Source organism: Salvelinus fontinalis, chromosome 3 (genome assembly GCF_029448725.1).
Source record: "Salvelinus fontinalis isolate EN_2023a chromosome 3, ASM2944872v1, whole genome shotgun sequence".
In the NCBI taxonomy this organism is placed as follows: Eukaryota; Metazoa; Chordata; class Actinopteri; order Salmoniformes; family Salmonidae; genus Salvelinus; species Salvelinus fontinalis.
This window is the reverse complement of record NC_074667.1, coordinates 65,959,338-65,975,164: the sequence shown is the minus strand read 5'-3', so window position 1 is coordinate 65,975,164 and position 15,827 is coordinate 65,959,338. Positions and strand designations below refer to the sequence as shown.

Here is a 15,827-nt window from a genome sequence, read left to right as displayed (position 1 = left end):
AGCTTCCTGCCATCCAGGACACCTATACCAGGCAGTGTCAGAGGAAGGCCCTAAAAATTGCCAAAGACTCCAGCCACCCTACTGTGGTCATAGAATGTTTTCTCTGCTACCGCACGGCAAGCGGTACCGGAGCGCCAAGTCTAGGTCCAAAAGGCTTCTAAACAGCTTCTACCCCCAAGCCATAAGACTCCTGAACAGGTAATCACACGGCTACCTATTTGCATGGTCCCTACCCCACCCCCCATTTTTACGCTGCTGCTACTCTCTGTTTATTATCCATAGTCACTTTACCCCTACCTACATGTACATATTACCTCAAGTACCTCGACTAAAAAAAACGACCAGACTGGTTTGATACAGATTGTAAAATGATAAGGAAAAAACTTTGAACACTATCAAACCAAAAGCGCAGAGACCCAAATGACGATAAATTACACCTTCACTACTGTGAGACTTTAAAACTCTATAAACGTAACACTCAGAACCAAAAAAGCAACAGCAAGCAGCTGACACTAGGAGTCCATAAACACAAGCAACTTCTGGCAAAACTGGAAAAACCTGAAAGAAAATTCAAACTAGAGGAATAAGCGATACAAAATGGGGACATATGGACAACGCCATTTTAAAACATTCGACAACATCGTTCAAATTGATGCAAGCGCAGAACAATGTCAAATTAATGAGAAGTTCAATGTTTTAGAAAAAGCTATAAAGGAAAATCAAAATCAATTGGTCCTCAATTACTGACCAGGAGTATAAGAAATATCAGGCACTCACATTTTTTAAAGCATGAGGACCTGATGGTATCCTAAATAATTTCAGGTTCTACCACCAAACCATCAGACTGCTGAACTGCTTCTACCCCCAAACCATTAGACTGCTGAACAGCTTCTACCCCCAAACCATCAGACTCCTAAACAGCTTCTACCCCCAAACCATCAGACTGCTGAACAGCTTCTACCCCCAAGCCATCAGACTGCTGAACAGCTTCTACCCCCAAGCCATTAGACTGCTGAACAGCTTCTACCCCCAAACCATCAGACTGCTGAACAGCTTCTACCCCCATTAGACTGCTGAACAGCTTCTACCCCCAAGCCATCAGACTGCTGAACAGCTTCTACCCCCAAACCATCAGACTCCTAAACAGCTTCTACCCCCAAGTCATTAGACTGCTGAACAGCTTCTACCCCGAAGCCATCAGACTGCTGAACAGCTTCTACCCCCAAGCCATCAGACTGCTGAACAGCTTCTACCCCCAAGCCATCGGACTGCTGAACAGCTTCTACCCCCAAGCCATCAGACTGCTGAACAGCTTCTACCCCCAAGCCATTAGAATACTGAACAGCTTCTACCCCCAAACCATTAGACTGCTGAACAGCTTCTACCCCCAAACCATCAGACTCCTAAACAGCTTCAACCCCCAAACCATCAGACTGCTGAACAGCTTCTACCCCCAAGCCATTAGACTGCTGAACAGCTTCTACCCCCAAGCCATCAGACTGCTGAACAGCTTCTACCCCCAAGCCATCAGACTGCTGAACAGCTTCTACCCCCATTAGACTGCTGAACAGCTTCTACCCCCATTAGACTGCTGAACAGCTTCTACCCCCATTAGACTGCTGAACAGCTTCTACCCCCATTAGACTGCTGAACAGCTTCTACCCCCAAGTCATCAGACTGCTGAACAGCTTCTACCCCCATTAGACTCCTGAACAGCTTCTACCCCCAAACCATCAGACTGCTGAACAGCTTCTACCCCCAAGCCATTAGACTGCTGAACAGCTTCTACCCCCAAGCCATCAGACTGCTGAACAGCTTCTACCCCCAAGCCATTAGACTGCTGAACAGCTTCTACCCCCAAACCATTAGACTGCTGAACAGCTTCTACCCCCAAGCCATTAGACTCCTGAACAGCTTCTACCCCCAAGCCATCAGACTCCTGAACAGCTTCTACCCCCCCAAGCCATCAGACTCCTGAACAGCTTCTACCCCCAAACCATTAGATTGCTGAACAGCTTCTACCCCCAAGCCATTAGACTCCTGAACAGCTTCTACCCCCAAGTCATCAGACTGCTGAACAGCTTCTACCCCCAAGCCATTAGACTGCTGAACAGCTTCTACCCCCAAGCCATTAGACTCCTAAACAGCTTCTACCCCCAAGCCATTAGACTACTGAACAGCTTCTACCCCCCAAGCCATCAGACTCCTGAACAGCTTCTACCCCCAATCCATCAGACTGCTGAACAGCTTCTACCCCCAAGCCATTAGACTGCTGAAGAGCTAATCAAATGGCTACCCGGACTATCATATAAATGGATACCCAGACTATCGTATACATCCAAGATGGTGTAGCAGTAGGACGGGTGTATTTTTTTTGTCTTATCCTGTGTTTTATCCCGTGTAAATAGCCGGGTCTTTTTCGTATATATCTTAATCTCACTTTCTATCTAGGAACTGAATATACTATCCTGCAACCCGCCTCACCCAATGTGGTACGGGTCTGCTATTATTATTCCTTATAACTGGAACTTCCAGCTAGCCAGCTAACTAGCTACTAGTCTTTGTTAGCCACGGCTAGCGGTCTTCACCTTTTTCTGGGTCACCAGCCAGCCTTAGCTCAGACAACACCTGCCAGTCTGCACAGCGAGATATCAACCCAGAGCATATCGGACTGCTTCTCTCTACCACATCACCGGATTCCTGCCGCTCTGGATCATTACACCGGATCATCACAGCTAGCTAGCTGCAAACGAGTGGCTACTGTTAGCTAACGCCTCTGTCCCGAAGCAAGCACCAGCTAGCCTTGAGCTAGGCCCATATACCAGCTAATTCTAGGGTTACAATACCTCCTTTGCCAATTGGCCTGGACTCTTTATTGTCGGCAAGGAGCCCCGCCCATCCATCACGACTGGATTGCCGACGTGATCGCCTGATGTGGTCTCAACAGGCTATTCTGTTACGATGTCGCCGAAGAACCATCTAATAGCCCCGGCCCGCTAGCTTTCCGAACGCCATGTCTCCCGCTCGCCTAGCGTAGTAGCGAGTAACGAACGGCTCTCTGACTCACCTATTGCTGCTCATTGGACCCTATGATCACTTGGCTACACAGCTGATGCCCCCTGGACTGTTTCAATAACACGGTACCTCATTTTGTTTACTTGTCGGCCCCAGCCTCGAACTCAGGTCCTGTATGTACCTATCTGACCCTCTCTGCCCTTCATCGCCATTTGCCCGTTGTCGTCTTAGCGCTCCTGATCAACACCTGTGATTGCTTTATGCCTCTCTCTAAAGTCAATATGCCTTGTCTACTGCTGTCTTGGCTAGTTCTTATTGTTTAATTTCACTGGAGAGCCCTCAGTCCCGCTCAACATGCCTTAGATAGCTCTTTTGTCCCATCCCACACACATATGGAAACCTCAGCTGGCTTAACTGGTGCCTCCAGAGACACAACCTCTCTTATCGTCACTCAATGTCTAGGTTTACCTCCACTGTACTCACATCCCACCATACCCCTGTCTGTACATTATGCCCTGAATCTATTCTATTCACGCCCAGAAATCTGCTCCTTTTACTCTCTGTCCCCAACGCACTAGACGACCAGTTCTTATAGCCTTCAGCCGTAACCTTATCCTACTCCTCCTCTGTTCCTCTGGTGATGTAGAGGTTAACCCAGGCCCTGCAGCCCCCAGGTCCACTCCTATTCCCCAGGCGCTATCATTTGTTGACTCCAGTAACCTTAAAAACCTTGGTTTCATGCATGTTAACATCAGAAGCCTCCTCCCTAAGTTTGTTTTATTCACTGCTTTAGCACACTCCGCCAACCCTGATGTCCTAGCTGTGTCTGAATCCTGGCTTAGGAAGGCCACCAAAAATTCTGACATTTCCACCCCCAACTACAACATTTTCCGACAAGATAGAACTGCCAAAGGGGGTGGAGTTGCAATCTAATTCAGAAATAGCCTGCTGAGTTCTGCCAGGCTATCCAGGTCTGTGCCCAAACAATTTGAACTTCTACTTTTAAAAATCCACCTTTCCAGAAATAGGTCTCTCACTGTTGCTGCTTGTTATGGTCCCCCCTCAGCCCCCAGTTGTGCCCTGGACACCATATGTGAATTAATTGCCCCCCATTTATCTTCAGAGTTTGTACTGTTAGGTGACCTAAACTGGGATATGCTGAACACCACGGCCATCCTATATGTCTAAAACTAATTGAATGTGTCATTGAACCAACTGCACTTTTTGGCAGAGAGGTGTGGGGTCCACTTGCAAAACAAGATTTCACCCAATGGGACAAACACCCCATTGAAACCCTGCATGCAGAGTTCTGTAAGATTCTCCTACATGTCCAGAGGAAAACTACAAACAATGCATGCAGTGTCTCACCCTGATCTGTTTCACCTGTCTTTGTGCTTGTCTCCACCCCCCTCCAGGTGTCACCCATCTTCCCCAGTGTACTTATACCTGTGTTCTCAGTTCGTCTGTTGTCAGTTTGTTTTATTTTGTCAAGCCTACCAGCGCCTTTTCCCCATGCTCCTGTCTGTCTCTAGTTCCTGTTTTCACGGTTTTGACCGTTCTGCCTGCCCTGACCCTGAGCCTGCCTGCCCTGACCCTGAGACTGCCTGCCCTGACCCTGAGACTGCCTGCCCTGACCCTGAGACTGCCTGCCCTGACCCTGAGCCTGCCTGCCCTGACCCTGAGCCTGCCTGCCCTGACCCTGAGACTGCCCTGACCCTGACCCTGAGCCTGCCTGTCCTGACCCTGAGACTGCCTGCCTTGACCCTGAGACTGCCTGCCCTGACCCTGAGACTGCCTGCCCTGACCCTGAGCCTGCCTGCCCTGACCCTGAGACTGCCTGCCCTGACCCTGAGACTGCCTGCCCTGACCCTGACCCTGAGCCTGCCTGCCCTGACCCTGAGACTGCCCGCCCTGACCCTGAGACTGCCTGCCTGTCGTTCAGTACCTTTCAGACTCTGCTCTGGACTACTGACCTCTGCCCCATTTCAGTTTGTTTTTTGTTACTTTGAAACTGTCTACATCTGGGTCTTCTCCTGAGCCTTGACATGCAGGACAGAATTAGGCCAATAACCACTAATAATAAAAACTAAAAAAATAGCAATTACGTTTTGGAAACATCTAAAATACATATCACTACCAAGCCCTGCAATACCAAGAGCTGAGCAAAGAAAAGAGTCCCCTCATTCAGCTGGTCCTGAGTTCACAAACCTGTTCTACTAACACACTGAAGCCTCAGTCCCCTCATCCAGCTGGTCCTGGGGCTGAGTTCACAAACCTGTTCTACTAACACACTGAAGCCTCAGTCCCCTCATCCAGCTGGTCCTGGGGCTGAGTTCACTAACCTGTTCTACTAACACACTGAAGCCTCAGTCCCCTCATCCAGCTGGTCCGGAGGCTGAGTTCACTAACCTGTTCTATTAACACACTGAAGCCTCAGTCCCCTCATCCAGCTGGTCCTGGGGCTGAGTTCACAAACCTGTTCTACTAACACACTGAAGCCTCAGTCCCCTCAACCAGCTGGTCCTGGGGCTGAGTTCACAAGCCTGTTCTACTAACACACTGAAGCCTCAGTCCCCTCATCCAGCTGGTCCTGGGGCTGAGTTCACAAACCTGTTCTACTAACACACTGAAGCCTCAGTCCCCTCAACCAGCTGGTCCTGGGGCTGAATTCACTAACCTGTTCTACTAACACACTGAAGCCTCAGTCCCCCTCATCCAGCTGGTCCTGAGTTCACAAACCTGTTCTACTAACACACTGAAGCCTCAGTCCCCTCATCCAGCTGGTCCTGGGGCTGAGTTCACTAACCTGTTCTACTAACACACTGAAGCCTCAGTCCCCTCATCCAGCTGGTCCGGAGGCTGAGTTCACTAACCTGTTCTATTAACACACTGAAGCCTCAGTCCCCTCATCCAGCTGGTCCTGGGGCTGAGTTCACAAACCTGTTCTACTAACACACTGAAGCCTCAGTCCCCTCAACCAGCTGGTCCTGGGGCTGAGTTCACAAGCCTGTTCTACTAACACACTGAAGCCTCAGTCCCCTCATCCAGCTGGTCCTGGGGCTGAGTTCACAAACCTGTTCTACTAACACACTGAAGCCTCAGTCCCCTCATCCAGCTGGTCCTGGGGCTGAGTTCACTAACCTGTTCTACTAACACACTGAAGCCTCAGTCCCCTCATCCAGCTGGTCCTGGGGCTGAATTCACTAACCTGTTCTACTAACACACTGAAGCCTCAGTCCCCTCATCCAGCTGATCCTGAGTTCACTAACCTGTTCTACTAACACACTGAAGCCTCAGTCCCCTCATCTAGCTGGTCCTGGGGCTGAGTTCACTAACCTGTTCTACTAACACACTGAAGCCTCAGTCCCCTCATCCAGCTGGTCCTGGGGCTGAGTTCACTAACCTGTTCTACTAACAGACTGAAGCCTCAGTCCCCTCATCCAGCTGGTCCTGGGGCTGAGTTCACTAACCTGTTCTACTAACACACTGAAGCCTCAGGACCCTCATCCAGCTGGTCCTGGGGCTGAGTTCACTAACCTGTTCTACTAACACACTGAAGCCTCAGTCCCCTCATCCAGCTGGTCCTGGGGCTGAGTTCACTAACCTGTTCTACCAACACACGGTAGCCTCAGGACCAGAACATCCAATCAATCCAAATAAACAACACGAAACAAAACTACATTACTTTTTAGGACGCACATGTCACGGCTGTCGTAAGGAGGAGACCAAGACGCAGCGTGGTAAGCGTACATTCTTAATTAAAAGAATGAACACTGAACAAAACAACAAAAAGAACCGTGAAGCTAATTTCCGTCTCTCACAGTTGAAGTGTACCTATGATAAAAATTACAGACCTCTACATGCTTTGTAAGTAGGAAAACCTGCAAAAATCGGCAGTGTATCAAAGACTTGTTCTCCCCACTGTATATAGTGTGTGGGACAGAGAGAGAGAAAGAGAGAGAGAGGGACAGAGAGAGAGAAAGAGAGAGAGAGAAAGGGACAGAGAGAGAGAAGAAGAGAGAGAGGGACAGAGAGAGAGAGAGAGAGAGAGACAGAGAGAGAGGGACAGAGAGAGAAAAAGGGAGAGAGAGAGGGACAGAGAGAGAAAAAGAGAGAGCGAGAGAGAAAAAGATAGAGAGGGACAGATAGAGAGAGAGAGAGGGACAGAGAGAGAGACCTTGTAATTTGTAATAGGAACATGTTGAATCTCCTCAGCGACAGGCTCTATAATAACCAATCAATATTCTGGGAATCATATCCCTCTCTGTGGTCCAGACCTGTTAGAGAACAGTCAACATGGGATGTGTCCTAAACCCTAATACTTATGAATAAAACAATGAGCTACCAAAGCTTCTCGCTGGGTTGGTTAACTCTTGTGGTCACTATGGTCTCAACCAATTTAGATAAATTCTACTTTAGTTTTAGTGCCACCCATTGTTGGAAAAACCTACAAAAATCCTTGTATCTTGATTCCCTGGTGCCACTAGGGCAGTTTAGGACTCTGGTGTTGAATGAATTCATTGAGAATTGTAGTTTTTCGACTTATTGTAGTGCAGTGGAGGAGGAAGAGGAAGAGGAGGAAGTGGAGGACCATAACCATAAAAATTGTAAAACAAATAGATAAAGCTACTGTCATGACGTTGGCCTGAGAGAGGTGCTGATGGGAGGTTTATGCCCCCATAAATACCTTTCCCCTATTTCCTCTCTCTACTCTACCGATGTGACTATTGAAAATCCCTTTGTTAACTTCTTTATGATAGGGGGCAGCATTTTCACTTTTGGATGAATTGCGTGCCCATAGTGAACTGCCTCCTACTCTGTCCCAGATGCTAATATATGCATATTATTATTACTATTGGATGGAAAACACTCTGAAGTTTCTAAAACTGTTTGAATGATGTCTGTGAGTATAACAGAACTCATATGCCAGGCAAAAACCTGAGAAAAAATCCAAACAGGAAGTGAGAATTCTGAGACTGGTCAATGTTCAACTCATCGCCGATTCAATTCCCTGTAAGATATGGATCTGTTTGCACTTCCTCTTAATTTGTTTTTTTTTTGTTTGCCTTCCACTTAACCTGTCTAGGATCAGCGTGGCGCTAGCGGCACACCCCCCCCCCCCCACTGAAAAACCAGTGCCGCGAAATTCAAAAAAAATATTTTTTTAAAATATTTAACTTTCACACATTAAAGTCCAATACAGCTAATGAAAGACACAGATCTTGTGAATCCAGTCAACATTTCCGATTTTTAAAATGTTTTACAGGGAAGACACAATATGTAAAGATGTACATCTATTACCTAAAAACACATTAGCATAATCCACCATCTTTTATTTGTCCACCAACACCAGTAGCCATCACCAATTCGGCTAAACTAAGATATTTATAGCCCCTAACCAACAAAAAAACTCATTAGATGACAGTCTGATAACATATTTATGGTATGGGATAGGTTTTGTTAGAAAAAAGTGCATATTTCAGGTAGATGGCATAGTTTACAATTGCACCCACCATCACAAATGGACTAGAATAATTACAATGAGCAACGTGTTTACCTAACTACTAATCATCAAACATTTCGTAAAAATACACAGCATACACGAATCGAAAGACACAGATCCTGTGAATACAGACAATATTTCAGATTTTCTAAGTGTCTTACAGCGAAAACACAATAAATCGTTATATTAGCTTAGCACATAGCAATTAGCAGCCCAGCATTGATTCTAGCCAAAGTGAGCGATAAAAGTCAACATCGCCAAAAGATATTAATTTTTTCACTAACCTTCTCAGAATTCTTCCGATGACACTCCTGTAACATCACATTACAACATGCATATACAGTTTGATCGAAAATGTTTATATTTAGCCACCAAAATCATGGTTAGACAATGTGAAATGTAGACAAGCTGGTAAAGAAAAAGTCCTTGCGCCACTTAGACAGTGATCTACTCTTATACATAAATACTCATAAACGTGACTAAAAAATATAGGGTGGACAGGGATTGATAGACAATTTAATTCTTAATACAATTGCGTTATTACATTTTTTAATTTATCCTTACTTTTCAATACAGTTTGCGCCAAGCGAAGCTACGTCAAAAAACATGGCGTCCTAAGCCACTAAAATGTTTCGACAGAAACACGATTTATCATAATAAAAATGTCCTACCTTGAGCTGTTCTTCCATCAGTATCTTGGGCAAAGGATCCTTTCTTGGGAGAAATCGTCTTTTGGTGGAAAGCTGTCCTCTTGCCATGTGGAAATGTCAACTGCGTTCGGGATGAACTGAAAAGCGTGCCCAACTTTTCACATCGTTGCAAAAATAAATGTCCCAAAATCGCACTAAACGGATATAAATTGCTATAAAACGCTCTAAATTAACTACCTTATGATGTTTTTAACTCCTATAACGAGTGAAAAGATGACCGGAGAAATATAACAGGCTAAACTAACGCTTGGAACAGGTGCGCGCCGGTGTCCTCTAGGCTCATGACGCAGCTCCCAAAGAATGACTAGCTTCAGGGTTTTTTCATTTGTAGGGCCTGTGAACGCGCAATCGACCCCGTTGGAATCGTCATCACGTAAAGGCATCCAGGGGAAGACGTAAGAAGTGTCCGTATAGTCATAGCAACGACAGTGCCCTTTTAACTGACTTCAGAAGAGTGGCCAACATTTCTCAAATCTGACTCCATGTCAGGGAAATTGCTGTAGAATGGGCTCTGTTCCACTTAGAGACAAAATTTCAACTCCTATAGAAACTATAGACTGTTTTCTATCCAATAATAATAATAATATGCATATTGTACGATCAAGGATTTTGTGGGAAGCCGTTTAAAAAATTAGCCAAATTAGCATAAATAGTCTAAACAGCGCCCCCATCCCCAACAGGTTAATGTCAACAGTCAGTAGAACGTGGAGTGAAGCCTCTACTGTGATGTGGGACCGAGATTTGTGGATATAAATATGCACATTATCGAACAAAACATAAATGTATTGTGTAATATGATGTCCTATGAGTGGCATCTGATGAAGATCATCAAAGGTTAGTGATTCATTTTATCTCTATTTCTGCTTTTTGTGACTACTATCTTTTGCTGGGAAAATGGCTGTGTTTTTCTGTGGCTATGTACTGAGCTAACATAATTGTTTGGTGTGCTTTCCCCGTAAATCATTTTTGAAATCAGACATGTTGGCTGGATTCACAACACGTGTAGCTTTAACGTAAAGACTAAAACTCAAAATTCTGTAAGAGTCTACCCCAAGGAGGATATGTGTTCACTTTCAGCTTCCTGTGTCAACCGGAAGTGCCTTAAATTGGGGTCATAGGGGCTGTTTCGATGGGTTAAAAAGGTCAGATCTTTTCAAAACTTCATATGTGTGATTTGGCAACCCTCATGAACTGTAAATCAGTCATTTCTCCCAACAGATGTCAAATAAAAACTCTCTCACACACATACACACACAGCAAGGATGGAGTGACACAGTGCGGGGCTTATTAAAGACACACAGAGCCTGCAATGGCATTACCATAATCTCTAGGCCGTGCCGAGTTCAAGGAGATGCCCCGCTTGACCGTAGCTCACTCGGTCTGAGTGCAGCGACCGTGAAAAAAAGTAGGCCCATAATGAAGCCTGGCCCTACATTTCAGGTGCTTTTGGGTGACATTGGGAGAACCGTTAGGTTTAGAAGGACAATTCGACCTCAGGAATATTCCTGAGGTCCTCCCGATCTGTGCAAGCCTAACCTTGAACGTGTGGCATTAACCCTTAACAGTTAAAAGAAGGTGTTTACATCAAACCGTTTTCAACGACTTCTCTCCCCATAGTAATACATTGCATGCTCCCCTAAATTCAACGTGAAGCCTATATGGGTTATGATTGTCTTATGAACCTGTCTTCGATGTCAGTCCATCAGGCCACTATGAGGTCTACCTGTGTTGATTCTAAGCTTCCTGGAGCAACCGGAAGTGGTTCAATTCACCCTAAAGGTGTTTTGATATACATAGCCTACAATTGTGAAAATCACTGCATTCAACCCTGTGTAGATCAGTCAATTTTAAACATAAAGACTTTAAACTCAGGATTCTGTAAAAGCGTACCCCAATGAGGATATGTGTTTACTTTCAGCTTCCTGTGCCAACCGGCATCCTCTTAAATTGGGGTCATAGGGGCTGTTTTGAAGGGTTAAAAGAGTCAGATCTTCATATTCATCTTCCAAAACTTCATATGTGTGATTAGGCAACCATCATGAACTGTAAATCAGTAATTTCTCCAATCAGATTTGCAAGAAAAACTCACACACACACACAGCAAGGATGGAGTGATGCAGTGTGGGGCTTACAGCCACACAGAGCCTGCAATAGTTACCTTCATTCAAACTATCAAAGAACCGTTAGACCTAGAGCTCTGAAACGTTGGAAATCTGTTCTAGAGCTCAATTCGATAGTGCACGGTGAGTTATGTGGCTCTAGAAGGTTCTCAGACCGAGAAACAGCCTCGTACATTTGCAATAACTTCATTTCATTTTGACCATTACGAAAATGACGACATTTAGAAAAGTCCCAGAGTCGCAAGACTAGGTGCATTGAAACCGCCTTGGCCCATAGAGATGGACACCATCTGTCCAATAGCTCATTCAAGGACCCCGTAGCAACGCCCAGAAAAAAGTGGATTTCCAGCACCAATTAAGGTCGTTGCTCGGGCATCGAATGACCTATTGAGCCGAAACTCAGGATTCTGGGTCGCCTCACATAGGCCTACACATAATGTCAGAACTGGACCTGCAGCTAGAACGTAACTACGTGTTTTACGTTTATATTATGGTTTAAACTGAAGGCGCTGTGATTTATGGGCCTGCTCTGAAATATGTGATAGTTGGCTCCTAAATGAGTTGGAACAAGTGGGTTTGGTGTCAGATGGCATCAGTTTGGTGTCAGAATGATATCTAATTGACTGATGGACACTGACTTGCTGGCTGACTTTTGTACATTTGCAATATGTTTAAACAGTGATAGACCATCACCAAATTGACATTCTGAAATCAAAACCAACAAGTGATGGAGAGGAACCAGAGTTTATCGGGACAGTCAATTTCGCTTTCCTGCAGAATTTTTGAGCATGTCAAATTCGTGATGGTAAATGCCTGAATTTTTCCAATAGAAACTCTTGTTTGCAACTGTTGGACTAATGATTACACCCCTATATTAGCTAGATGCAGGGAAGAGTGTGTCAGGCGGTATTGAATGTCTGTCCCTGTCACCTCAAATGTGTCTCTTGACCTGTGTGCACCTACGTTGTAAACATTCATAGGCTAGGTTGTGGCAACCTCATGATGCGTATAGGGACATTCGAGTTTCATGTAGTAACCTAAACCTATCGCTGTTACATTGAGCTGGGTGAATATGAATGACAGTAACCTAAACCTATCACTGTTACATTGAACTGGGTGAATATGAATGACAGTAACCTAAACCTATCGCTGTTACATTGAGCTGGATGAATGGAATATGAATGACAGTAACCTAAACCTATCACTGTTACATTGAACTGAGTGAATATGAATGACAGTAACCTAAACCTATCACTGTTACATTGAACTGGGTGAATGGAATATGAATGACAGTAACCTAAACCTATCACTGTTACATTGAACTGGGTGAATATGAATGACAGTAACCTAAACCTATCACTGTTACATTGAACTGGGTGAATATGAATGACAGTAACCTAAACCTATTACTGTTACATTGAACTGGGTGAATATGAATGACAGTAACCTAAACCTATCACTGTTACATTGAACTGGGTGAATATGAATGACAGTAACCTAAACCTATCACTGTTACATTGAACTGGGTGAATATGAATGACAGTAACCTAAACCTATCACTGTTACATTGAACTGGGTGAATATGAATGACAGTAACCTAAACCTATTACTGTTACATTGAACTGGGTGAATATGAATGACAGTAACCTAAACCTATCACTGTTACATTGAGCTGGGTGAATATGAATGACAGTAACCTAAACCTATCACTGTTACATTGAACTGGGTAAATATGAATGACAGTAACCTAAACCTATCACTGTTACATTGAACTGGGTGAATATGAATGACAGTAACCTAAACCTATCACTGAGCTGGGTGAATATGAATGACAGTAACCTAAACCTATCACTGTTACATTGAACTGGGTGAATATGAATGACAGTAACCTAAACCTATCACTGTTACATTGAACTGGGTGAATATGAATGACAGTAACCTAAACCTATCACTGTTACATTGAACTGGGTGAATATGAATGACAGTAACCTAAACCTATCACTGTTACATTGAACTGGGTGAATATGAATGACAGTAACCTAAACCTATCACTGAGCTGGGTGAATATGAATGACAGTAACCTAAACCTATCGATGTTACATTGAGCTGGGTGAATATAAATGACAGTAACCTAAACCTATCATTGAGCTGGGTGAATATGAATGACAGTAACCTAAACCTATCACTGAGCTGGGTGAATATGAATGACAGTAACCTAAACCTATCACTGAGCTGGGTGAATATGAATGACAGTAACCTAAACCTATCACTGAGCTGGGTGAATATGAATGACAGTAACCTAAACCTATCACTGAGCTGGGTGAATATGAATGACAGTAACCTAAACCTATCACTGAGCTGGGTGAATATGAATGACAGTAACCTAAACCTATCACTGAGCTGGGTGAATATGAATGACAGTAACCTAAACCTATCACTGAGCTGGGTGAATATGAATGACAGTAACCTAAACCTATCACTGAGCTGGGTGAATATGAATGACAGTCATCCAACACGCGGTAACAGAAATAAGGCCGTGCTCCCTCATCTGAATCGGCACCGACCGCCACCGGGGTCAGAGGTTAACTTGTTGAGGTTGTGCCTGGTGGTTAAATGTATTCTTCTGGTTTAGTTTTGATTGTAAATTGTTCTTCCTGTTGTATCAAAATGTTTGTACTCAGGACACCACTGGGAATGAGGCCCTGGTCTCAAATTAGGCTACCCTGAATAAATACAAGTGAATAAATGTATATTTATGAGCCCTCGTGAAGAAATAGTACACTACAACGAGAACAGGGTGTCATTGGGAATGCGCCCTGACTCTGATCACAGCCTGGTGTCTGAGTGATGGAAGGGAGAGACTGACAGGCTGGATGGGTCCCTTGGGGAACCAACAACCGTAACTACAGATCCATAACAAAACACAAGCGTCTGCTACTCCAAACATGGAATGGATTTCATTCAATATGTACTACAATGCTTTATTAGAACGGACCAATAAACCGCTGAAAGGAGAGGGGAGGGGAGGAGGCAGCACCTACATCAGCAGTGGTCTAAGTCTTATCTACCGTACAGCAGGTGAACAGGGATTTGTAACATAGTGCTTTAGCATTGATTCCCCTGCCTGCTGCAACCACAGGCTAACTGCATTATACAGGCTATATTGATAGGTTGGGGTGTCTACTGTACTATAGTGTAATATAGTAATGTCATGACTTTGCCCTCTTTGGGGACAGCGAGCACCATCCCCCTCTCTCTGCACCATCCCCCTCTCTCTCTCTCCTACACCCAGTGTACTATAGTGTACTGTACTATAGTGTACTGTACTGTAGTGGAGTGACATGTCTGTACTGTAGTGTCCTATACGTTACTGTGTACGTTACTTTAGTGTACTATAGTGCAGTGTACTATGTTGTAGTGTAGTATAGTGCTGTGTACTGTACTATACTGTAGTGTACTGTACTATACTGTAGTGTAATATAATGTACTATAGTGTACTATACTGTACTGTAGTGTACTATACTGTACTATACTGTAGTGTACTACACTTTACCATAGTATAGTGTACTGTAGTGGAGTGGAATGTCTGTACTATAGTGTACTATACTGTACTGTAGTGTACTATACTGTACTGTAGTGTACTATACTGTACTGTAGTGTACTATACTGTACTATAGTGTAGTTTACTATAATGTACTATAGTGTAATATACTGTACTATAGTGTACTATACTGTACTGTAGTGTACTATACTGTAGTGTACTATACAGTAGTGTAATATACTGTACTATAATGTAGTGTACTATACTGTAGTGTAATATACTGTACTATAGTGCAGTATACTGTAGTGGAGTGGAATGTCTGTACTATGGTGTACAATACTGTACTGTGCTGCACTATACTGTACTGCAGTGTACTATACTGTAGTGTACTATACAGTACTACTAATAATGTACTGTACTGTAGTGTACTATACTGGAGTGTACTGTATTATAATGTACTGTACTGTAGGGTACTATACTGTACTATAAAACCTTGGCGTGACCCTGGCCAACACCCTGTCATTCTCTGAAAACATCAAATCAGTGACTCACTCCTTCAGGTTCATGCTCTACAACATCCGTAGAGTACGACCCTTCCTCACACAGGAAGAGGAACATCCGTAGAGTACGACCTTTCCTCACACAGGAAGAGGAACATCCGTAGAGTACGACCTTTCCTCACACAGGAAGAGGAACATCCGTAGAGTACGACCTTTCCTCACACAGGAAGAGGAACATCCGTAGAGTACGACCTTTCCTCACACAGGAAGAGGAACATCCGTAGAGTACGACCTCTTCCTCACACAGGAAGAGGAACATCCGTAGAGTATGACCTTTCCTCACACAGGAAGACGCGTCCCCCACACGCGTCCCCCTGAAGTCAGGACAGTAGAGTCCCTGCCCATCTTCCCCCTAAAGTCAGGACAGTAGATTCCCTG

General features: G+C 44.5%; 1 protein-coding gene across 1 annotated transcript in view; it reads right to left on the bottom strand.

The window, feature by feature from the left end:
* LOC129851351 (phosphatase and actin regulator 3-like) overlaps positions 1-15,827 on the bottom strand; it is a 116,626-nt gene that overhangs the window by 89,850 nt on the left and 10,949 nt on the right. The gene's annotated exons all lie outside the window — the stretch shown is intronic.